This window comes from Schistocerca serialis, chromosome 1 (genome assembly GCF_023864345.2).
Source record: "Schistocerca serialis cubense isolate TAMUIC-IGC-003099 chromosome 1, iqSchSeri2.2, whole genome shotgun sequence".
Classification (NCBI taxonomy): Eukaryota; Metazoa; Arthropoda; class Insecta; order Orthoptera; family Acrididae; genus Schistocerca; species Schistocerca serialis.
Genome location: NC_064638.1, coordinates 147,265,308 through 147,289,488, shown reverse-complemented (window position 1 = coordinate 147,289,488; position 24,181 = coordinate 147,265,308). Strand labels below are relative to the sequence as shown.

The 24,181-nt window shown below is 49.4% G+C and overlaps 1 pseudogene; it reads left to right on the top strand.

Annotated features, from left to right (window-relative positions):
- The first annotated feature begins 1,335 nt into the window (after nucleotides 1-1,335).
- Nucleotides 1,336-24,181, top strand: part of LOC126457170 (drebrin-like protein) — a 97,241-nt pseudogene continuing 74,395 nt past the window's right edge.

Here is a 24,181-nt window from a genome sequence, read left to right as displayed (position 1 = left end):
AGACGGCAGGTATAAGAATTGCCAGCAGAAAGTAGGTGGCTGGACTTCGATACGTCTGAGTATGTACAGGCACACAGGAAAGGCTCATGCGACGTCCTGACTCTCTGCAGACGTAGAGTAGCGCATCAGAAAGGGTACACTTGGCAAGTGTTGATTTGAGCGAACACACCGCCAGCTTAACGCCAGTCAGCCTCTGTGGCCTAATGGATAGTCGCGCTTGAGACACGGAGCTACACAGACGTGCTGAGAGCGCTGTTAACCGGAGAGTTTGCGAGTTGTGATATTTGTGTTGTGTTTACTTTCTGTTCTAAGTGCAGTGAAATTTTCCGTTAATTGTTTAGGAGTTTGTAACCGTTTTCGTTGTTATTATTTTGCGGCTTCGACCGCTTCTTAATTTCTGATATGGCCAGGTTATTTCCCAGGAAAAGTACCCTCCGCTTTGAATTTGAAAAGTCAACCCGTCCCGTACAGCCGACGTCACTGGAAATTCATGACTGGATAGTGGACGTTATTGGTATCAATTCTGATCAGATGCACACTGCATATTACGACATGGAGCAATATTGTTTTTTTGTCAAATTGCTGAACCCTGTGTTGCTGGATAAGATACTCTTGAAGCATGGCGGGCGAGTTGAATTCCGGCATCGGGATAACTCTGTAAGTACCGTCACCGTTACTAATGCCGACGTAGAATATAAAAATGTACGTATTTTTAATCTGCCCCCGGAAGTTGAAAATTGTTATTTAAAAGATGTGTTAAGCAAGTATGGGGATGTCAAACAGATTCGAAATGAACGCTGGTCTAGCCAACATCGCTTGCAGTGTTTCAGTGGTGTTCGGTCAGTAGATATGCATGTGAAAGTCAATATTCCTTCCCATATTATGGTTTGCGATTACAGGGTTCAAGTTACGTACTCTGGTCAAACTTTGACGTGTCACATCTGCAATGAGAGTGGACACATGCGTCAAGATTGTCCTAAACGGGTTTTCGTCTTAAAAAATTCGTTACAGCAACGGAAACGGCTAACGCTCGCGGAGATTATTACCGATAATCAAGCGGCAGAAAGTTCTACAGCCGGTGGTGTACCTGCGTTGCGTGAACCGGAAGTCGTGCGCATTGAGGAATTTCCAACCTTGCCTCGGACAAGTACAGACGAACCGACACTTGCGACCGGAGACACTGCTACCAACAAACGGCGTAGGACTTGTGACGGTACTAGTTCTGAGGACGAAGCCCCCAGTACACCAGAATCAAAGAGACAGGACTCGCAGGAACGTAGATCTGATACTAAGTTCTTAAAAGGTTCCGTTCTAGTAGACGATATTTCCTCTGGCATGTCACATAGTGACATTTCAGCTGCTGTCGCGGCGTCGCAGGGGACGGATGGTCGGCCCTCCAACCAACCACAGCAACAGGTTCCGGTGGACCGACCGACATGTGAACAGCAGGTCGCTGCAGGGGTTCACCACGGCGTAGACAGTCGTGATAGTAAACAGACCACGCCTCTAGCTGAGGATGCCGAACAGCCAACGGCGGCGGCTCGCAACACGGCAACACAACAGGAATGTTGTCATAACACGGAACGCGAACATAAACAGCAGTCGGTGACGGAAAATGTCAACACACCACTTCATGTGGAGTTTGATAACAAACGTGTTGACAGCGAAAGTACTTCCGCAGCTGGGTTGCCGCCGGAGGACACGGCGCGATTGATTCCGGCCGTAGTGTCGGGACCGTCGTCGGCCGTTGACATTCCCCACGACCCGCCCACGCCGCCGTCTGCCGAGATGGCTCATAGTGGGCGCCGCAGGAACAGAATCCAACCAAATGTGAACGTTGTCCGTAAGAAAACTAAGAATAAAGATGCCGGGGGCAAACACAACGAGCATGACTTGGCTTTACAACCGGATAAACAAATGAAATGGCATGACGATCCGACCGTTGGCGATGATTAATTCCTCCCCCTTCATGCATAGGTCTCAGTATGTCACAGGCATATAAAATAACAACGTTAAATATTAACAAGATCCGATCTGATGTCAAGGTGCGTGCTCTACAACAATATCTTTACGAGTCGGATACAGACATCGCCCTTTTACAAGAGGTGGCCTTGCAGCAAATAAACCTTACCGGTTTTGTTGCAATAATCAATTCTTCCCCAGAAACGAACGTGGGGACTGCCGTCTTAATTAGGGAAGGTATTCCAGTTGCCCACATTGAAGGATTAGAATCCGGTCGAGGACTGAGTGTCAATATTTTTGGCGTTACTGTTAGTAATTTGTACGCGCCTTCCGGGAGTACTCGTAGAGCTGACAGAGCGCGGTTGGTTGGTTGGTTGGTTGGTTGGTTTGGGGGATTAAAGGGACCAGACTGCCATGGTCATCGGTCCCTTTTCCCAAAGACAAAGAACACCCACAGAGAATAAAAACAAGGAACAGAAGAGATCACAGACGATACAGAACAAGAGATACTGAGACAAAGACAAGACAAAACAAACTAAAACCACACAGAGTGTGACGGTGGTTGGCCGACCATAGACATAAAAAAAGGAAAGGCCAACCACTTAGAGACACATTAAAAAATCAGTGTAAAACCATAGGCCAAAGGCCAGAAGCTACACAAAACAATAAAATAAAACAGAAACACTCAGATTAAATGAGAAAATCCCCCTGCCTGAATAAAACGTAAAACTAAGTCAGCCACAGCGGAGTCGTCTGTTAAAAGGGCAGGGAGCGTATCAGGCAGTGCAAATGTCTGCCTGACCACAGCTAAAAGGGGGCAGGCCAACAGAATGTGGGCCACTGTCAAAGCCGCCCCGCAGCGACATACAGGGGGGTCCTCCCTGCGCAGTAAATAACTGTGTGTCAGCCGGGAGTGGCCAATGCAGAGCCGGCGAAGAACTACCGAGTCCCTGCGAGTGGCTCGCAGGGATGACCGCCACACAGCCGTCGTCTCCTTGACAGCACGGAGTTTATTGGACATTGTCAGTTCGCGCCAGTCCTCGTCCCATAGCGCCAAGATTTTGCGGCGGAAGACCGCCCGCAAATCAGTCTCAGGGAGGCCAAGGTCCAGAGATGGCTTGCTGGTGGCCTCTTTCGCCAGGCGGTCAACATGTTCGTTACCCGGGATACCGACATGACCGGGGGTCCACACAAGGACCACAGAGCGGCCGCAACAGGCGAGAGTATGCAGAGACTCGTGGATAGCCATCACCAAACGAGAACGAGGGAAACACTGGTCGAGAGCTCGTAAACCGCTCAGGGAATCGCTACAGATAACGAAGGACTCACCTGAGCAGGAGCGGATATACTCTAGGGCACGAAAGATGGCGACCAGTTCAGCAGTGTAAACGCTGCAGCCATCCGGCAAGGAACGTTGTTCGGAACGGTCCCCTAGAGTGAGCGCATACCCGACACGACCAGCAACCATCGAACCGTCAGTGTAGACAATACCAGAGCCCTGATACGTGGCCAGGATAGAATAAAAGCGGCGGCGGAAGGCCTCTGGAGGGACTGAGTCCTTCGGGCCCTGTGCCAGGTTCAGCCGAAGGCAAGGGCGACGAACACACCATGGGGGTGTATGCAAAGTAGCCCGGAAAGTAGGTGGAACAGTGAAAACCTGAAGCCCAGAGAGAAGCTCTTTGACGCGGACCGCTATTGTACAACCAGACCGGGGCCGACGATCTGGCAGATGGACGACCGATCGCGGGAACAGGAGACGATAATTTGGATGCCCGGGCGAGCTGAGAACATGGGCAGCATAAGCGGCCAGCAAACGTTGGCGTCGGAACCGCAGGGGAGGTACACCTGCCTCCACGAGTAAGCTGTCCACAGGGCTAGTGCGGAAAGCACCAGTGGCAAGGCGTATCCCGCTGTGGAGAATTGGGTCCAGCACCCGCAATGCAGACGGGGATGCTGAGCCATATGCCAGGCACCCATAATCCAGACGGGACTGGATTAACGCCTGGTAGAGCCGTAGGAGGGTAGAGCGGTCGGCTCCCCAGCGGGTGTGGCTCAAACACCGGAGTGCATTGAGATGCCGCCAACACGTCTGTTTGAGCTGCCGGATATGAGGCAGCCAAGTCAACCGGGCATCGAAAACCACCCCCAAAAACCTGTGGGTCTCCACCACAGCAAGGAGTTCGTCGGCAAAATAAAGCCGCGGCTCAGGATGGACTGTTCGGCGCTGGCAGAAATGCATAACGCAGGTCTTGGCTGCCGAAAACTGAAACCCATGCGCTACAGCCCAAGACTGCGCCTTACGGATAGCGCCCTGTAGCTGACGTTCAACAGCTGCAATGCCAGTAGAGCTGTAATAAAGGCAGAAGTCGTCAGCATACAGGAAAGCGGAGACAGAATTTCCCACGGCCGCAGCAAGCCCGTTAATGGCTATTAAAAACAGACAGACACTTAAAACAGAGCCCTGTGGCACACCGTTCTCCTGGACGTGGGAGGAACTATACGAGGCCGTGACTTGCACGCGGAAGGTACGACACGACAGAAAATTGCGGATAAAAATCGGCAGAGGACCCCGAAGACCCCATCCATGAAGCGTAGAAAGAATGTGATGACGCCATGTCGTATCGTACGCCTTCCGCATGTCGAAAAAGACAGCGACCAGGTGCTGACGGCGGGCAAAGGCAGTACGGATGGCAGTCTCCAGGCTCACCAGATTGTCGGTGGCGGAGCGGCCTGTACGGAACCCACCCTGAGACGGAGCCAGAAAGCCCCGAGACTCCAGTACCCAATGCAAGCGCCGGCTCACCATCCGTTCGAGAAGCTTGCACATAACGTTGGTGAGGCTAATGGGACGGTAGCTGTCCACCTCCAGAGGGGTCTTTCCAGGTTTCAAAACGGGGATGACAATGCCTTCCCGCCATTGCGACGGAAACTCCCCCTCGACCCAAAGACGGTTGTAAAGATCGAGAAGGCGCCGCTGGCAGTCCACTGAAAGGTGTTTCAGCATTTGACAGTGGATGCCATCCGGCCCAGGAGCGGTATCAGGGCAAGCAGCGAGGGCACTGCGAAATTCCCACTCACTGAATGGAGCATTGTAAGATTCTGGGTGGTTGGTGCGAAACGAAAGGCTCCGACGTTCCATCCGCTCTTTAATGGAGCGGAAGGCCTGGGGCTAATTCGCAGAAGCGGAACTCATAGCAAAATGCTCTGCTAAGCGATTTGCAATGACGTCGGAGTCAGTACAAACTGCTCCATTCAGTGAGAGCGCAGGGACGCTGACAGGTGGCCGATAGCCGTAGACGCGTCGAATCTTGGCCCAGACCTGCGATGGAGTGACATGGAGGCCAATTGTGGACACATACCGCTCCCAGCACTCCTTCTTGCCTTGGCGGATAAGGAGGCGGGCCCGCGCACGCAGCCGTTTGAAGGCGATAAGGTGGTCGAGGGAGGGGTGTCGCTGGAGCGCCCGCCGGCGATCTTTAATCGCTTCAGCGATCTCAGGCGACCACCAAGGCACAGCCTTCCGCCGAGGGGACCCACAGGAATGGGGAATGGCAGATTCGGCGGCAGTAACGATGCCGGTGGTGACCGATTGAACCACCGCATCAATGTCATCGGTAGAGAGAGGCTCAAAAGCGGCAGCGGAGGAGAACAAGTCCCAGTCAGCCTGATTCATAGCCCATCTGCTAGGGCGCCCAGAAGAGTGGCGCTGTGGTAGTGACAAAAAGATCGGAAAATGGTCACTACCACACAGGTCGTCATGCACACTCCATTGGACAGACGGTAAGAGGCTATGGCTACAGATGGAAAGGTCAATGGCGGAGTAGGTGCCATGCGCCACACTGAAGTGTGTGAAGGCACCATCATTTAACAGCGAGAGATCGAGCTGCGACAATAAATGCTCAACGATGGCACCTCGACCTGTTGCCACTGACCCACCCCACAGAGGGTTATGAGCGTTGAAGTCGCCCAATAGCAAGAAAGGTGGCGGCAATTGGGCGACCAGTGCAGCCAGGACATGCTGCGAGACATCACCATCCGGTGGAATGTAAAGACTGCAGAAGGTAACAGCCTGTGGCGTCCACACGCGTACAGCGACAGCCTCTAAAGGCGTCTGGAGAGGGACAGACTCGCTGTGCAGAGTGTGAAGGACATATATGCAGACGCCACCAGACACCCTTTCATAAGCTGCTCGGTTCTTATAATAACCCCGATAGCCACGGAGGGCGGGGGTTCGCATTGCTGGAAACCAAGTTTCCTGGAGAGCAATGCAGAAGAAAGGGTGAAGGCTGATGAGGTGGCGGAGCTCAGCTAGATGGTGGAAGAAACCGCTGCAGTTCCACTGGAGGATGGTGTTGTCCATGGCTGGGAAATGCGTGACGGGACTGGGAAGGCAGATTACGCCACTGTGGCACCTGCTGCCTCCGATGGAGTGTCCGTGCAAATGCCATCCATTGCGTCCGCGGGACCGGCAAGAGCGAGGTCCTCAGCGGACGCCAGAATCTCCACCTCGTCCTCAGAGGCAGAGCTTGTAGGGAGCGGCGGGATCGGTGACACCGCATTACCGTTGGTCTTGGGGACTTTCTTCCTTTTCTGCTTATCACGCTGTGCCTTCGGCTCTTCAGGCTGCATGGGCTTCACTGGGTCAGTCTCAGGGACAGACGATGACCGCGAGGCCCGACGACCAGGGACTGGCGGTTGTTTCAACCACTTGCGGGCGTCCGCTTTGCCACTGGTCGGAACTTGCGAAGGGAGGTCCCCAAGGGATACCTTCCTGGCGAGAGCAGCCAAAGAAGTCTTACGCTTCTCCGGCTGGGAAGGGGGAGCTGATGTCCCCGAAGGTTGGGAGGGTGTTGCTCCTGAAGAAGATGGAGCAGGAGCAACAGGGTGTGAAGTGCCCCCCACAAGCAAGGGGGCCGGTGGATGCTGACCGATCGTAGAGCCGATTCGTGATGACGGGAGAACCGTCGTGGCAGCAGCGGCGTAGGTCGACGGCATTGCCACAGGATGGAGCCTCTCATATTTCCGTCTAGCCTCGGGGTAGGTCAGCCGGTCCAAGGTCTTATATTCCATTATCTTCCGTTCTTTCTGCAATATCCTACAGTCCGGCGAGCAGGGGGAATGGTGTTCTCCGCAGTTAACACAGATAGGAGGCGGGGCACATCGAGTATCGGGATGCGAAGGACGTCCGCAATCCCGACACGTCATGCTGGTGGTGGTGGTGGTTGTTGGATGTTTAAGGGGGACTAAACAGCGAAGGTCATCAGTCCCCCATTCCAAAATCAGGCGAGCCGAAAATCTACGAAGCAGAAAAAAATCAAAGGGGGAGGAGACGTCCCCCCAGGCGCTAAAAGAACACAAATGCAGCAACAAACACCACAGACAAGAACAGAACAGAGGAACACCAGACAGAAAGAAACAGAAGAAAGGAAGAGGGCCGGAGACTGGTTGACTGACCACGAGATCAAAAAAGGGAAAGAGTCAACCATCTCACGGCCTACCAGAACAGCAACAGACACGAGGACAAAAGACACAGAAAGGGAAAGGCGCAGGACCTCCCTAAATCGAACCATAAAAAGGACTACCACGGATAAAATTTAAAACGTCATCAGCCATGGAGGCATCGTCAGATAAAACCAAAGCCAAAGTGCCCGAGAGATTAAAAGATTGCCGGAGTGTGCGCAGTCGAGGACACGCCAGCAAAATGTGGCCGACCGTCAGCCGGGACCCACACTGACACAAGGGGGGATCCTCCCGACGCAAGAGATGGCCATGCGTCAGGTACGTATGGCCGATGCGCAGCCGACACAGGACTACCGAGTCCCTGCGAGAAGCCCGCAGGGAGGAACGCCACACATCGGTCGTCTCCTTGACAGCCCGCAGTTTATTCGGGGCTGTCATGCCACGCCACTCAGCAGCCCACATCCCAAGTACCTTACGGCGCAACACCAGCTGCTGGTCGCGAGCCGTAAGGCCGATCTCCAAAGCTGGGGCGTCTATCGCCCCTTTGGCCAGCCTGTCTACACGTTCGTTCCCTGGGATGCCAACATGACCGGGCGTCCAAACCAGGACCACTGAACCACCAGAACGGGCAATGGCGGAAACAGCCTCCTGAATGGAGGACACCAGAGGAGAGGAGGGATAGCAGCGGTCGATGGCCTGAAGGCTGCTCAGGGAGTCACTGCAGATGACAACGGACCTACCTGAGCAGAAACGCATATGCTCAAGAGCGCGCAAGATGGCCACCAGCTCTGCAGTAAAAATACTGCAGCCAGCCGGCAAGGAGCGTTGCTCAATATGGTCAGAGTGAGCAAAGGCGTAGGCAGTGCGACCATCAACCAGGGAACCATCAGTGTAGACAGGCTCACAGCCCGGAAATGATTCGAGGAGCGCAAGAAAACGGCGACGGAGGGCCACAGGCGGAACCGAGTCCTTAGGGCCCTGTGCCAAATCCAGACGGACAGACGGCCGGGACAAACACCAGGGAGGCGTAGGTGTATGGACCCGGAAGGGAGGCAGAAGAGGGAATGACCCCAGTTCTGACAGCAGGGACTGGACACGGACAGCTACGGAAAGCCCACACCTAGGTCGCCGTTCGGGCAGATGGAGGACCATGGCAGGGAAAAGCAGGCGACGATTGGGATGGCCTGGCGAGCAATGCACGTGGACAGCATAGTCGGCGAGCAGTCGATGGCGGCGAAACCGCAGCGGGGGAACCCCGGCCTCCACCAGTAAACTATCCACGGGGCTCGTACGAAAAGCGCCAGTTGCAAGCCGGACCCCACAGTGGTGTATGGGGTCTAACAACTTCAACACTGAGGGTGACGCAGACCCATAGGCCAGGCTCCCATAATCAAGCCGGGACTGCACAAGGGCTCTGTACAATTGCAGTAGCGTGCAGCGATCTGCACCCCAAGACGTGTGGCTAAGGCAGCGGAGGGCGTTGAGGTGCCGCCAGCATTTTTGCTTCAGCTGAGTAACATGAGGAACCCATGTGAGCCGGGCATCAAACACGAGTCCCAAGAAGCGACAAGTGTCCACCACGTCAAGCAGGTGGCCGTCGAGGTAAAGTTCAGGATGAGGGTGGACCGTCCGACGCCTGCAGAAGTGCATAACCCGAGTCTTGGCAGCAGAGAACTGAAAACCATGAGCCAGAGCCCATGATGCTGCCTTGCGAACGGCGACTTGCAGCCTGCGTTCGGCGACTCCCGTAGTCGTGGAGCTAAATGAGATGCAGAAGTCGTCGGCATACAAAGGAGACACCGACGACCCCACTGCTGCAGCCAGACCATTAATGGCCACTAGAAATAACGAGACGCTCAACACCGAGCCCTGCGGGACCCCATTTTCCTGTATATAAGAGGAACTAGAGGTGGCACCGACTTGCACCCGGAAAGAGCGGCGCAATAAAAAGCTTTGAAGAAAAGCCGGGAGCCGACCACGAAGACCCCACCCATGCAACGTGGCGAGGATGTGATGCCTCCATGTGGTGTCATACGCCTTCCGCAGATCGAAAAATACAGCAACAAGGTGCTGACGTCTGGCAAAAGCCGTACGGACAGCAGATTCCAGCCGCACCAAATTGTCCACTGCAGACCGGCCCCGACGGAAGCCACCCTGGGATGGAGCGAGGAGACCGCGCGACTCGAGGATCCAACACAAACGCCGCCCCACCATACGTTCGAGCAATTTGCACAAAACGTTGGTGAGGGTAATGGGACGATAGCTGTCCACCGCCAGTGGGTCCGCACCGGGCTTCACGATGGGGACAATAAGACCCTCTCGCCATTGCGACGGGAACACGCCCTCGTTCCAAATGCGGTTAAAGATGGCGAGGATGTGTCTCTGGCAGTCCCTGGAGAGATGCTTCAGCATCTGCGCATGGATGCAGTCCGGTCCTGGTGCTGTATCAGGGCAATCGGCGAGGGCAGCGAGGAGTTCCCTCTCGCTGAAAGGAGCATTGTACGTTTCATAATGACGCGTGTGGAATGAGAACGGCGTCCGCTCGGCTCGCTCCTTTAGAGAGCGAAAGGCGGGGGGATAGGATGCAGTCGCAGAGCTCTGAGCAAAGTGCGCGGCTAGCCGTTCAGCAATGGCGGCAGCGTCCGTGCAGACAGCGCCGTCCAAGGACAGCCCAGGGACACCCACAGGGGTCTGGGAGCCATAAATCCGCCGGATACGGGACCACACGTGCGAGGACGAGACACGGGAGCCCAGGGAGGAGACGTACCTCTCCCAGCACTCCTGCTTACGCCGTGCAATAAGTCGACGGGCGAAGGCACGGAGCCTCTTAAAGGCGATGAGGGTCTCCAGAGACGGGTGCCGCCTATGACGCTGGAGAGCCCGCCTACGGTCGCGAATAGCCTCAGCAATCTCCGGCGACCACCAGGGGACAGCCTTCCGCCGAGGGAGGCCAGAGGAACGGGGGATGGTAGCCTCGGCCGCTGAAACGATGGACGTGGTTAAAACACGGACCACCTCGTCAATGTCACCCTGTGGGGGAGACGCAATGGTTACAGCAGGAGTAAAAGCTGGCCAGTCAGCCCTGTGGAAAGCCCAGCGGGGCAAGCGCCCAGAAGAATGACACTGTGGCAGTGACAAATAGATGGGAAAATGGTCACTACCACACAGGTCAGGATGCACCCTCCAGTGGAGGGATGAGACAAGTCCAGGGCTGCAAATAGAGAGATCGATGGCCGAGAACGAGCCATGGGCCACACTGAAATGCGTGGGAGCACCGGTGTTTAAGAGGCTAAGGTCGAGCTGAGCCAACACATGCTCCACGGCCCGACCACGATCATCGGAGACAGTCCCACCCCATAGAGGGTTGTGGGCATTGAAATCGCCCAGCAGCAAAAAAGGTGGCGGCAGTTGTGCTATCAGAGCAGCCAGGACATGCTGCGCGACAGTACCATCAGGTGGAAGGTAGATACTGCAGACGGTGATAGCCTGTGGCGTCCACACCCGAACAGCGACAGCCTCTAAAGCTGTTTGTAGAGGTACAAACTCGCTGTGAAGAGAGTTCAGGACATATATGCAGACGCCACCAGACACCCTTTCGTAAGTTGCCCGGTTCTTAAAATAACCCCGATAGCCATGGAGGGCGGGGGTTCGCATTGCTGGAAACCAAGTTTCCTGCAGAGCAATGCAAAGGAAAGGATGACGGCTGATAAGTTGGCGGAGCTCAGCTAAATGGTGGAAGAAACCGCTGCAGTTCCACTGGAGGATGGTACTGGCCATTGCTGGGAAAGGCGTGACGGGACGGGGAAGGCAGATTACGCCACAGGGTCACCCGCTGCCTCCAAGTGAGCACCTGTGCCAGTGCTTTCCATGGCGTCGGAGGGACTGGCGAGATCGAGGTCCTCAGCGGACGCCAGGATCTCCACCTCGTCCTCAGACGCAGAGGTTGAAGGTTGCGGTGGGACAGGTGCCACCGCAATGTCAGGATGCTTGGGAGCCTTTTTCTTCAACGGCTTCGCACGCTGTGCCTTGGGAGGGTCTGGCTGGGAGGGCCCCACTGGGTCAGTCTCAGGGACGGACGACGACCGTGAAGCCCTATGACCAGCGACCGGTTGTTGCTTCAAAACTTTGCGGGTATCCGCTTTGACACTGGGCAAAGCCTGGGAAGGGAGGGCCCCAAGGGACCCCTTCCTGGCTAGAGTAGCCGAAGAAGCCCTACGCTTCTCCGGCTGGGAAGGGGGGACGAATGTCCCCGATGGGTGGGGTGGTGTCGCTCCTGGAGTAGATGGAGCAACAGAGGGCGAAGTGCTCCCCACAACCAAGGGGGCCGGGTCATTTTGACATAGCTGAGAGGCAACAGTACGTGACGACACGGGAGAGGATCGGACCGCTGTTGCAGCAGCGGCATAGGTGGATGTCATGGGCACAGGATGGAGCCGCTCATATTTCCGCCGTGCCTCGGTGTAGGTCAGGCGGTCCAGGGTCTTATATTCCATTATCTTCCTTTCCTTCTGGAAGATCCGACAGTCCGGTGAGCAGGGGGAATGGTGTTCTCCACAGTTAACACAGACAGGAGGCGGAGCACATGGAGTATCAGGATGCGAAGGACGTCCGCAATCCCGACACGTGATGCTGGAAGTACAGCGAGATGACATGTGCCCGAACTTCCAGCATTTAAAACACCGCATCGGAGGAGGGATATATGGTTTCACATCACAACGGTAAACCATCACCTTAACCTTTTCGGGTAAGACATCACCCTCAAAGGCCAAGATGAAGGCACCGGTGGCGACCTGATTATCCCTCGGACCCCGATGGACGCGCCGGACGAAGTGAACACCTCGTCGTTCGAGGTTGGCGCGTAATTCATCGTCGGACTGCAGAAGAAGATCCCGGTGGAATATAATACCCTGGACCATGTTCAGACTCTTATGCGGCGTGATGCTAACGGAAACATCCCCCAACTTGTCACAATTGAGCAACCTCCGTGACTGGGCAGAGGATGCCGTTTTTATCATCACCGATCCAGACCGCATCTTGGACAAGCCCTCCACCTCCCCGAACTTGTCCTCTAAATGCTCTACAAAGAACTGCGGCTTTACGGATAGAAAAGATTCCCCATCAGCTCTGGTACAGACAAGATATCTGGGCGAATACGTCTCAGTGTCACGCAATGCCTGTCGTTCCTCCCATGGTGTGGCGAGGGAGGGGAACGATTTGGGGTCATAAACGTTACCTTTAAAATGGGCTCTCGAACGCTTAGAGACTGCTGACGGTTGGCCGCCAGCGACAGATGATGTACCACGCTTCATTGCGGGTCATCCGCCCTGATGCCACCTACTCCGACCAAGGGCCCTCCCCACGGGCGCCACCCAGCCACAGCAAAGGCCACCTGGCAGGATGGCCATTGCCGGGAGTCCTGATGCCCCAGGGAGATGGGCATCTACTCCTTGGCATACGTGGGGAGTGAACGGCGCAGGCATCAGTAGAGCGATCCCTGTGTTGTCAGGGGGCTACAACCAAGAGGGTACATGGCGACCCCACCACAACGGACTGGCTACCGTGCTGGATCTTAGGTGCAAAAATGGCCAAGGTCGTCGTCACAGTTAAAAGAAACACTGCAGAGTGCAGCGTGGTAATCGCCCAAGAGATCGAAAACGAGCGGGACACCATTGCAACGACGAGAAAGACGGCTATAGGTCTAAATGCACGAAGGATACAGTGCACCATGTAAGGTGCCCTTCCCCAATTGGCTCGCTCTTCGGAATAATTTAGATAGATGGAGGTCAAACCCGAGAGGGGACCATCACATAAGGCCGAAACATGTGAGACTCCTTTTAGTCGCCTCGTACGACAGGCAGGAATACCGCGGGCCTATTCTTACCCCCGAACCCGCAGGGGGGTGACAGAGCACGCTTTTATATGGAAGATGTCATTTACTTACTGCGGAACAATCCTCCGCTGCTAATCATTGGAGGTGATTTTAATTTTGTATTGTCCAGAAAAGATCAGACACCGCCTTTTTATTTTTAGCCTGAGTTAAACAGTCTTGTTTCTGATCTTAAACTCAAGGACACCTGGGAAGCTCGGTACCCAACTTTAGTGAGGTACACACACACATCGTTGGAAATTCCTGTAGCAGGATCGACAGGATTTATGTGTCTGATAATTTAGTAACTAACTTATTAAATGTAGAAACTATTCCTACCAGCTTCTCAGACCACAGTGGCGTGGTTGCGTGTATCAACTTACAACAACAACCCACGCGCTGGTTTAAAAATCAGTGGCATCTTAATCTTTCATTATTAACCGACTCAGATCTGGAGGAGGCCGTCAAGTGTTCTTGGGACCAGTGCCTCCGCACTCTTCATGCCTTCCCTAGCATTATAGCATGGTGGACCCATAAAGCGAAGCCCAAACTGCGCAGGGTTCTTATGTCCTTTGGTATTGAACGGGCTACTGGAATCCGCAGGACAATGGAATTTTATTACTCCGTATTAAGAGATTTGTATGACAGAGCGGATGCCACGGCTACTAGAATAGGGGAAATTCAGAGAATCAAAGCTAAATTAATCAGTCTGAAACGGGAGCAGTTAGAAGGACTTAAGGTTCGATCCGAAGTTAAATCAGTACGCGCAGACGAAACGGTGGCCTTGTATCACCTTGTCAAGCACGCGAAGAATAGAAGGAGGGCTTTCACTGATGAACTTAAACTCGAAGATGGCACGACGGTCACAAATCAACGCGATATCGTCAGAGAACTTTACAGCTACTTTGTCAGGACTTATACTACAAACGTTCCCCATGCAGACAGCGCTTCTCAACTCCTTGAAGTTCTTCCTTCGAGGATAACTGCAGACGAAAGTGACAGTCTTTCTTCGGGTTTCAGTCACGAAGACGTTTTCGACATCATCTGCAGTTCCCCTACTAACAAGTCCCCAGGGCCTGACGGTCGTCCCATTGAATTTTATAAAAAGTACTGGTACATACTAGGAGCGAAGATCACAGACATGGTGAACGAGGTCTTGCAGGGGCAGTCTGTTCCAGGAGAGTTTAAAGAATGTAAAATTGTTCTCCTCCCTATGACCAGAGGTGGAAAATCTGTATCAAATCTTCGGCCGATATCACTACTGAATTCCGATTACAAGATTGTAGCTCGTGCAGTTAAGATGAGGCTTCTGCCGCTCACTTCCAACATCCTTTGCAAACAGCAAACATGTGCTCTCCGGCGGACTATACTGCAAACGGTCGCCTTTTATAGGGATATTATTGCGCTAGCTGACGCCGGCAACGTAAGATGTGGTATGCTCTTTCTCGATTTTTTTAAGGCATATGATCTTGTCAATCACACGTATCTACTAGAGACGCTGCGGCGCTTGGGCTTCTTACCGTCCGCGATCGCAATAATAAAAAATGTGGCCATCGGAATCACTGCAAAAATTTCAGTAAATTCGCAACTCACGAAACGGCTCCTAACCGACAGAGGTGTCCCTCAGGGCAGCCCCTTGTCGATGTTGCTGTTCGTCATTTCGCTCGAGCCGCTCCTCACGCACCTGCAGGCGAAGCTTAGTGGATTAACGATCTCAGGAGTGAAGTCCGTAACAGGAGCCTATGCGGATGATGTTTGGATTATTATCAGAGATGAGTCTGACGTCACTGCGCTTGAAGCTGTCCTCAAGACCTATTGTCAGGCGTCTGGAGCACACATCAATGAACAGAAAAGCAACTTTTAAATCTGCGAGGCCTCGACCGTCTTCAAATTTCATGTGCCACACACGTCAGTGAACTTAAAGCTCTAGGGATAGTGTTGAAGGCGTCAATATTAAACATGACGGCGGCGAACTGGAGGGATGTGGCTCACAAAATCAACGGTGTAGTAATTGATAACTACCACAGAAGTCTGAACCAATTTGACAGAATTACGTTGATTAATAAGTGTGTTTCATCTAAGGCCTTCTACACGGCGCAGGTTCTTCCTATTCCTGCAGGAGTGGCTCAAAATCTCATGTCAAAGGTTACGAATTTTCTATGGAAAGGCGAGATCTTTCGTGCATCTGCACGAACAGCAGCGCTACACCCAACGCATGGAGGGATGGGATTGGTTGACATACGGCGCAAAGCACTGGCTCTGTACGTGTCACGTACGGCGGCAATCATACAGGATGAACCTCATGGTCTTACGGCACAGTTATTTCATGCTGTCCGGCCACACAGTCTTGAATCTCCGCTGAATGTTCAACCTATTTGTTACCGGCTTAAACATATCAGAGAGTATTATCTCGAGTATAGCTACCTTAGTCACCAGTTACGGCAAACTCAGTCTTTAATGGCAATAGCAATTTTGACGGAAAGGAGGGAACACGAAAGCCAGAATCCGATTGTTAACAAATATAGTGGAGTCTAATGGGATACAGTATGGCGAAACGTTCGCTCCACTGTTTTGAGCTCGGATGCTCGTACTGCGTGGTACAAAGCAGTCAATAATATCATAAGTACCAATGAGCGACTCCACCGGATAGGGCTGAGTGCTACCGACCTCTGTCTTCACTGCAACGTCACAGATACCGTGCTGCACAGATGCACCTGTGGGGAACGTCTCCACAACTGGAACTGGATTCAGCAACAAGTCGCACTTATCACTCGCAGTGTTCCCGCCAATGTCCAGGCGATGATGATCTATCGACCTGATTTCAAGTTTTACCCACAGACGGAAAATAATACTGTGAGTTGGTTACTGGGTAATTATTCTAGTTATATCTTTAACAAACTTGGCGATGATGATCCTGTCGCATTCAAAATGCATATGCCAATCGAATTTCACAAAACTCTTCAATACAAGAATCATGGCAAGAACTTTGGAAATATGCTTAAAATTGTATTCAAGAAAATGGGCATAGGGTAGTGTACCGGGTTTGTGGTGGTGGATTGGGGCGCGGAGCACCTGTAGTGCCGCGAAGAGGCCCCACTGCTTCCGACTCGTGTCCTGACTTCAGCCACTGCGCCTCAGGACCTCCCTCCAACAGTGCACATGGATCACCAGAATACACTTGGATCCGAGATGAGACACATCTTTAATTTTTATTTCTTCTTGACTAAATGCTCACGGCGGTCCCCAAAGGAGGGGATTTAATTATTTCTTTTTCTTTAAAAAAACTGCCAACAGAATTTTTTTCAAAAAATGAAAACAAAAAAAATTTAACTAACACTTTAAAAACAATTGCAAAAATAAAACATAGAAAAAGTAAAGGAAAATTATTAACAAATAATGGAAAAAATATTTAATAGAGCGGTGGAAAAAAAATTGGCTAGGATACCTGAAAAAAAAAAGAGATGATTAGAGCGTAAAAAAACAAAAAGTGGTAAAGGCATCTGAAAAAAAGGGGTATGATTCCTGCTTAGAGTGCAGGAAAAAAAAAAGTGGTTAAGGAAAAAAAAAGTGGTTAAGGAAAAAAAAAGTGGTTAAGGAAAAAAAAAGTGGTTAAGGGAAAAAAAAGTGGTTAAGGAAAAAAAAGTGGTTAAGGAAAAAAAAGTGGTTAAGGAAAAAAAAGTGGTTAAGGAAAAAAAAAATGGATAAGGCATCGGTCTCCTAAACTGGGGATTGTGGGTTCAAGTCCCACCAGAGGTACACGTTTTACTCACTGGGGCAAAATCAGTCTCACCACATACAGCTGTAATAGTTGAGAAAGTTGGCGTTTCTGAGTGCTTACAGGTATCACAGGTATAACGACGATATGGAAATACGCACTTACTGACAACCTGAAACGAAACGACGGCCAGTATCAATCGACCTGTTAGCTGCGGAAGTGTTTCAAATCAAGATGGCGCTGTGAAAGGAAACGCTATTTTAAAATTACTTGTTGGTAAACAGTATAACCCATATTAATAGTCACTTAACTGTCTTGTGTGCAGCACTTGGAGTTCAGAAAGGGAATAGCCTAAGATGGCAGGTACAAGAATTGCCAGCAGAAAGTAGGTGGCTGGACTTCGATACGTCTGAGTATGTACAGGCACACAGGAAAGGCTCATGCGACGTCCTGACTCTCTGCAGACGTAGAGTAGCGCATCAGGAAGGGTACACTTGGCAAGTGTTGATTTGAGCGAGCACACCGCCAGCTTAACGCCAGTTAGCCTCTGTACTTTTCCGCCGCGGCCGCGGCCGTGAGCGGACGTGCCGTAGTGGTCGCTTTGCCTGTGTTTGGCGTCGCCCACCGCTGTTGGTACTGTAAGTACAACTTGAAGACCGTGATGGAAGATGAGTTGAGACGTTACACGCTACGATTTGGATTCCGTATGGATTTGCTCGACCTCAGGTTCACGAACTCGTTGACTGGTTTTACGATAGATTAGGACTACGAGACGAAGAAGTCCTTGGTTTTTCGTATGTCTTACTTGCGAACGCTGTTTATGTCAAATTGATCAGTGACGATCCTTGCATTCGTATTATGTCCCCACACGGCAGGCACAGCGGGTTTTGTGAATTCTAAAGGCGAAATTTATAAAGTGTCCGTCAGTCATGCTGGACTAGTGCTACGAACCGTCCGAATATTTAATCTGCCTTTCGAAGTTTGCTTCGATTGAATTCGGCAAGCTTTCTCTCCCTATGGTAATATCTTGCAAATTCTTGCCGAGCAGTGGAGGGGAAACAAGCATTTCAATGTCGACAACAGCGTTTGGAATGCTAAAATTGATTTGACGAAGCACATCCCGTACAACATTTTGGTGCAGGGTTTTAGAGCGCTAGTGATGTACGAAGGACAACCGAGAATTTGCGTCATTTGTGGCTCTACTGAACATTTAAAATCTGCTTGTCCCCGTGTCCGGGCGGGTCGCCGAGGAATGCAATATCGTCTTACACCTCTAGATGGGCACAATGAAATTCGGTTGTCTTACGCGCAGACATTATGGAGTCGCCTGCGACAAACCCGACGCTCCACCAACCGGCTACGGTGACCCCAGACGTCGGCGCGGTCACTGTCAACAACTCTGCGGCGACCCCTGAATGTCACGCTCGTAGTGATGTCACCGATACCGACAGCCATGCTGCATACCTGCAGGTTTCCACGACTGTCGGCCGTCGTGCCGACCATGTAGGACCGACTCCCGTCACTACTCCAACTACGTCCGTAGAGCTAGAACGGTTGTCGGATGGTCGCGACAGGTCGCGCGTTTCTTGCCCCCCTGACGTTGCGCCCCACACACCCCTTCCTCACGGCAGTGACCAATCTGAGGAAGGATCTATACACAGCCTCTTGACGGACACCAAAACCGGTTCCGACGCCGACGCCCCTCCCCAAAGAACAGGGAAATCTAAGCGGTCGGCACGGAAGAAGAGTGAGGAGGAGATCCGCACTCTGGAAAAGAAATTGCAGCGCACTATAAAGCAGATCCGAAAAGACGGCAGTGAACGCGGCGGCACAGATGAAATGGGTTCCGTCGCGCGCGCCACGTGGGGGAGGCCGATATGGAAATGCATGTCGACCGTCCGAGTCCTGAACTGATGGATACTGGCCATCAGTGTACGCCAACCGAGAAGTCTTGGGCAGACGATAGTGAATAAAACGGACCCTTCCTGTCCCCACCATGCAAGATTATAAACTTGCCACAGTTAATTTAAATAGGATCGCATCCGCTGTCAAACTTAAATGCTTGACCGACTATCTATATGCCGCAGACATGGATATAGTTTTCTTTCAAGAAGTTGTGTCGCCAAAGGTTGGAGAAATACCGGGGTATGATGCCATACTAAATCTTAGCACTGAGGCAGGAACTGCGATTTTATTCAAAGCTGGCATCGCTTACCAACCTACAGCGATTTTAGAAACGTGACGCGGCATTGCCACCCAATTACAGGATTTGCTTCTCCTGAACGTGTACGCCCCGACAGGATCCGATGGCAGAAGGACAGGAGTGAGTTTTTTAGGGCTGAAGTTGTGACCTTATTGACAAATGTTCGTCTGAAGATCATCCTGGGTGGGGATTTCAACTGCGTTTTACGCAAAGAAGATCAAAGTCCGAATTTTAATTTTTGTCCCGAGCTACTAATGTTAACAGATGGACTGAATTTACAAGATAGTTGGTGTCACCTTCGACCACACACGATGGGATATACCTATGTGGCCGCTGCTTCTTCTAGCCGTCTGGATAGGTTTTATGTTTCTCAAGATCTTTTAAGTACCGTTCGTGATTGTGAACTATGGCCGCTCAGTTTTAGTGACCACTCCGCATACCACATAACGATTCGGCGTGTGCGACAGAAGGCATTTTTGGGACGCGGCAAGTGGCAGCTGAATGTCTCGCTGCTAGATGAAGCGGACTTAAGGCGTTGTCTCGTTGCCAACTGGCAGCAGTGCCTCCGGAGGCAAGCACAGTATAGGGAGCGCGTTCTTTAGTGGATGGAGTTTGTTAAGCCGCGGATTAAGAAATGTATTTGCCAGGACCAGGGCTTATTGGAGGAAACGGTCTCTAGAATTTTATTTCCTCGGTTTACGCCAGGTGTACAGCGATTCCTCCGCATTGTCCGACAACCTGATCCGCATCAAGCGTATCAAAGCAAACATTACAGCTTTAGTTCGTGAAGCACTTGTTGGCAATCGGGTACGGTCGCGCTCTTCTGATGACGTATCCCACGAGTCCACATCGTTATTCCATTTCATACGGGAAAACAAACGTGGTAAACAAAAAATTATTGCTCATCTTGGAACGTCCACTTTGAACAATTATACAAGACTGTGCTTAAACTGACACACAGTATTTTTAGCGCAACGCAAACGGACTTTCAAAAATCCCTACAAAAGAATGGCCCTGACTAACATTAACCTATACCTTTCACAAATCACTTACCTCACAAAAATCTTCGTTACTCCAACTACTGCAATACAGCGAGCGCCACTACTGCCAGCTAAATAAAAGATTCAAACTACGGAAGGCACTAACTACTGATAGACATAGTTAGCAAATGAAAGATTTTAATAGAGAACAAACAATGTATTTATCTTAATAGTCATAATATATATAGCAGTTCATGACATCGAATCTTACAAATTTCAAAACTCCGCCATCTCTCTCCCCACATCCACCACTGCTGGCGGCTCACCTCCAACTGCGCAACGCTACGCGCTGTTCACATCCAGCTGCCCAATACTACAATGGCAGACAACAATGCAAACTACCCACAGACTGCACACAGCACAGCCAGTGATTTTCATACAGAGCGCTACGTGGAGTTACCAATAAGAAAACAGAAACAGCGTACTTACATAGCCCCCATGCTCCCCACAAAATATTTTACAAATTGTTTTGGGCAGTGGCCAATACATATTTGTTAAAATTTTTTTCACAATTACAGTAACAAAGAAATCAAATGCACACACTTGTTGATACAATGTTGGTCAAATGCTAAAATTTTCTCACAGTCCATAAAGACAGCCCTGATCACTCATCACAGTAAAACTGCCGTTTCTTTTCTCAAAGTCTGAGCAGTAAAAGACAATGCACATGGAAGTAGGGGATTTCCATGCAGACTTGAAGTAGTAGTGTTGTCCTTCCAACAAAAAGACAGTGCTGACTCTTGACATGCTGACAGGTAATGTGCCACAACAGAGCAAACCCACAGCAGAGTCAGTCGAAGTTTTGAAGAATATTGGTAGGTAGGTCATCACAGAGCAGACCCACTGTAGTCCTGGTAGAGATTACGGTATTGGTGGGCCATCAAAGATGCAGACCCACTATAGTCCTTGTAGAGACGGCCATCAGCCATCTGTTGCGACTGTGCAGGTGCACAATCACCATCGAAGAGTCTTGTGGAGAATATAGCAAGTCCATAAACCACCACTTGTCCACTCATAAAAAATTTGTTTGAAATGTCCTTAGAACCAGCAATGCTGTTATCCAGTCCCTTGCTGAATTATTAACACACGTGCAAACACTATCAGTCCCTACTTCTCACATATTGTCCATACACTATGACCAACAGAAACGTGTGCAGTGAAATGTAACTTACAGGTGACTTAATTTGATGAACTGGTGTCAATTACAATTTTATAACATGAGAATACAGTTACAAAGGTACAAAATACATCATTAAAGAACGTAACAATACAGATAACATTTGTAGTAAAATAGGCTTTACAACAGAATAGAAATAACATATACATCAGTTTTACAGGAATTATGACATGAGTACATACATAAAAGATCAGAATAACTTTCGAAACATCAACTTCACACATGAGCATTAAAACAGAACAGAATAAATAATGTCTAAACATCTTTACAAAGAAAATAACATAGTATTAGAAAAATTCTACAACGTAGCTCATATCAGCTAAACACATAAAGACAGGAAAAACACAAATATACAAGAGTACACAAACACATAGCCGAATAACGCAAGAGGAAATGGCAGGGTTTGTTCTCAGTGTAACATTTGGTACTGCAGTCCAACCTAAAACTTCATTCCATAGATCTTTCGTCGTATTTCAACATTTGTTTCCACCAAAAAAATCCTATCCAAGCATGCTTTCTGTATTTATATGTTCACATATTTCTTACCTCATTATTTATTTTCCATTATCTCACCTCATTTATTTCCAAGAAAATCCTACGTAAACCTGTTGTCCCTAAACCCTACTTTTTTGCTCATATCCACTTTCAAAATACTTTTTTGGCCAAACCATTTTCTTATAGCTTCTCAATGCATTTCTTCCAATTCATAACAACTCGTTCTGTCATATAGCCTACCCCATCTTAAGCTAAATCTACTGAGCTCAGATGCAAAACTAAGGAACGAGGCAATGCAGCAGCACAAAACAATTAACACAAACAGCAATGATAAAAAATACAAATGGCAAAGCAAGCAGCATAAATTAGCAAAGCAAATGCAATATTACAACTAACATAAGGCAATGCACAGCAAAAAAGAAAAATAAATCAGTAATAAAACTAGATTAACGGAGTAATACAAAGTGAAATTTAGTAGCACTATGCCTGGCAAACAGCAGCAGCAAATGCAATAACTTATATCTAATCATGAAAAAGCTCAAGCAGAAAAAGTATTATAGTAAAGATGGCCATGTCTAATACCTATGTCACATCTTAACACTAGAGTGATGCACCACTGTAACTTGCTCTAGCAGACAAGTTACCAAGTCACTGACAAAAATTACGTATACAAGTCCTGTGAAGTGGAAATGTCTTTTTGTGCTCCCTCATTTTTTTGGAGTACATCCATCATAAAGTTATTTTTTACTGGATCTGCAGGCATAAAATATTTATATTAGTACATCGATAAATTTTTATTCTAACCAATGCTGTAGTGCAGCTAGGAACTAGATATTAAACAAAATAGGCAAAGCAAGGCGTGAAACATCATTCACTAGCCATATGACATTTCATAATGCAGCAAACAATCTTTCAACTAGCAATACAATAGACATGAAATGTTTCTCATCATTTCATTACAGTAAATATAAATTAAGAACTCTACAGCGTAGTCATGTTTTCAAGTTTGAGGGTGTCGTATTTACGATGCTTTCTACAAAGGAATGTCAATAGCGAGGATAATGTCCTCCCTCTTTTTTTTTTTTACCTGTGCCTCCGAAAAGGCACACACTAATGGCTTTTTCTCTAGGTGTCTGACACAGCTGGCCACTCAAGACGCATTACGTCAAGGTCACTTGGCTTTCTTACCGAAATATTTATGACACCAGTTTGCACTACTGTGACAGTCTCGTATAAAAATTTCATGGTTCGAGAATTTGTGTTGTAAATCTGTAGAAACAAAATCCTATAAATATAACAGTGTCCAAAAAATATTCGTCAGCATTGTGATACATCCATGCATTTAGACACATTTCATAACTCTTAAAGTACAATTCTTGGTTTCCAACATCCTTCTTCACGTATCAGGGACCCTAACCACTGTTCATTACTCCTTACTTTATTACACATATACATATTTGTCGACACTTCTTCAATATTTCATCATAAGAAATACGTAGCATAATCAAATTCCTCATATACGGTAGCATCATATTGATCATAAACATACCTCAGCAGCATAATACACATCATCGTAATAATAACATCATAACACCTCAGTCAAATCTTGAAAACGTCTTAGCTTTCTGCAATAATTTCGAAACCTAAAGAAAATTCTCTGCTCATTTGCAAAGTGTCATCTACCTCAAATGTACTATAAAAATCATGATCCCATATCAAATATATCATTCAAAGCTCTCATAGTATCACAATGGTTCTGAAAAAACATGAACACTTCACAAAGTACAGACAAAATACAATTTCGTAAGTGTGAAGTTACCCAACTATGTAATTGCGTAAACATGTGTCACTGATGTAGTAAAAAAAATGTTTCTCTCTCAGTTAAATGATCGGATAGCTGTGTAATTTGTGTGTTAGAGAAATATGGTACCGATGTGTAAAGTTGTATAAGCAAATACCATAATAGCTAGGGCTCCTTGTGCTTGCCAAACACATGGTACACAAAGTAGGCATGTACCCGCCTGAGGATTAATGTAATTATACCCTCAGGTGTTACAGATTACAGCAATGGAATGAAATGTATCACGAAAACCTTTGTATCATTGTACTTCAAATATCTTTGAAAATAAATGATTTAAGTACAAAATTAATCACTCAAATACGTGTCCTGTAGCGCTAAATGTGCGTCTTGCTGTAAGATAATCTCTGTGGAAGTGTCTTAGTTATTGTCCTCCAAAAGCTAAGTTCTGCAGAAGTCAATGTA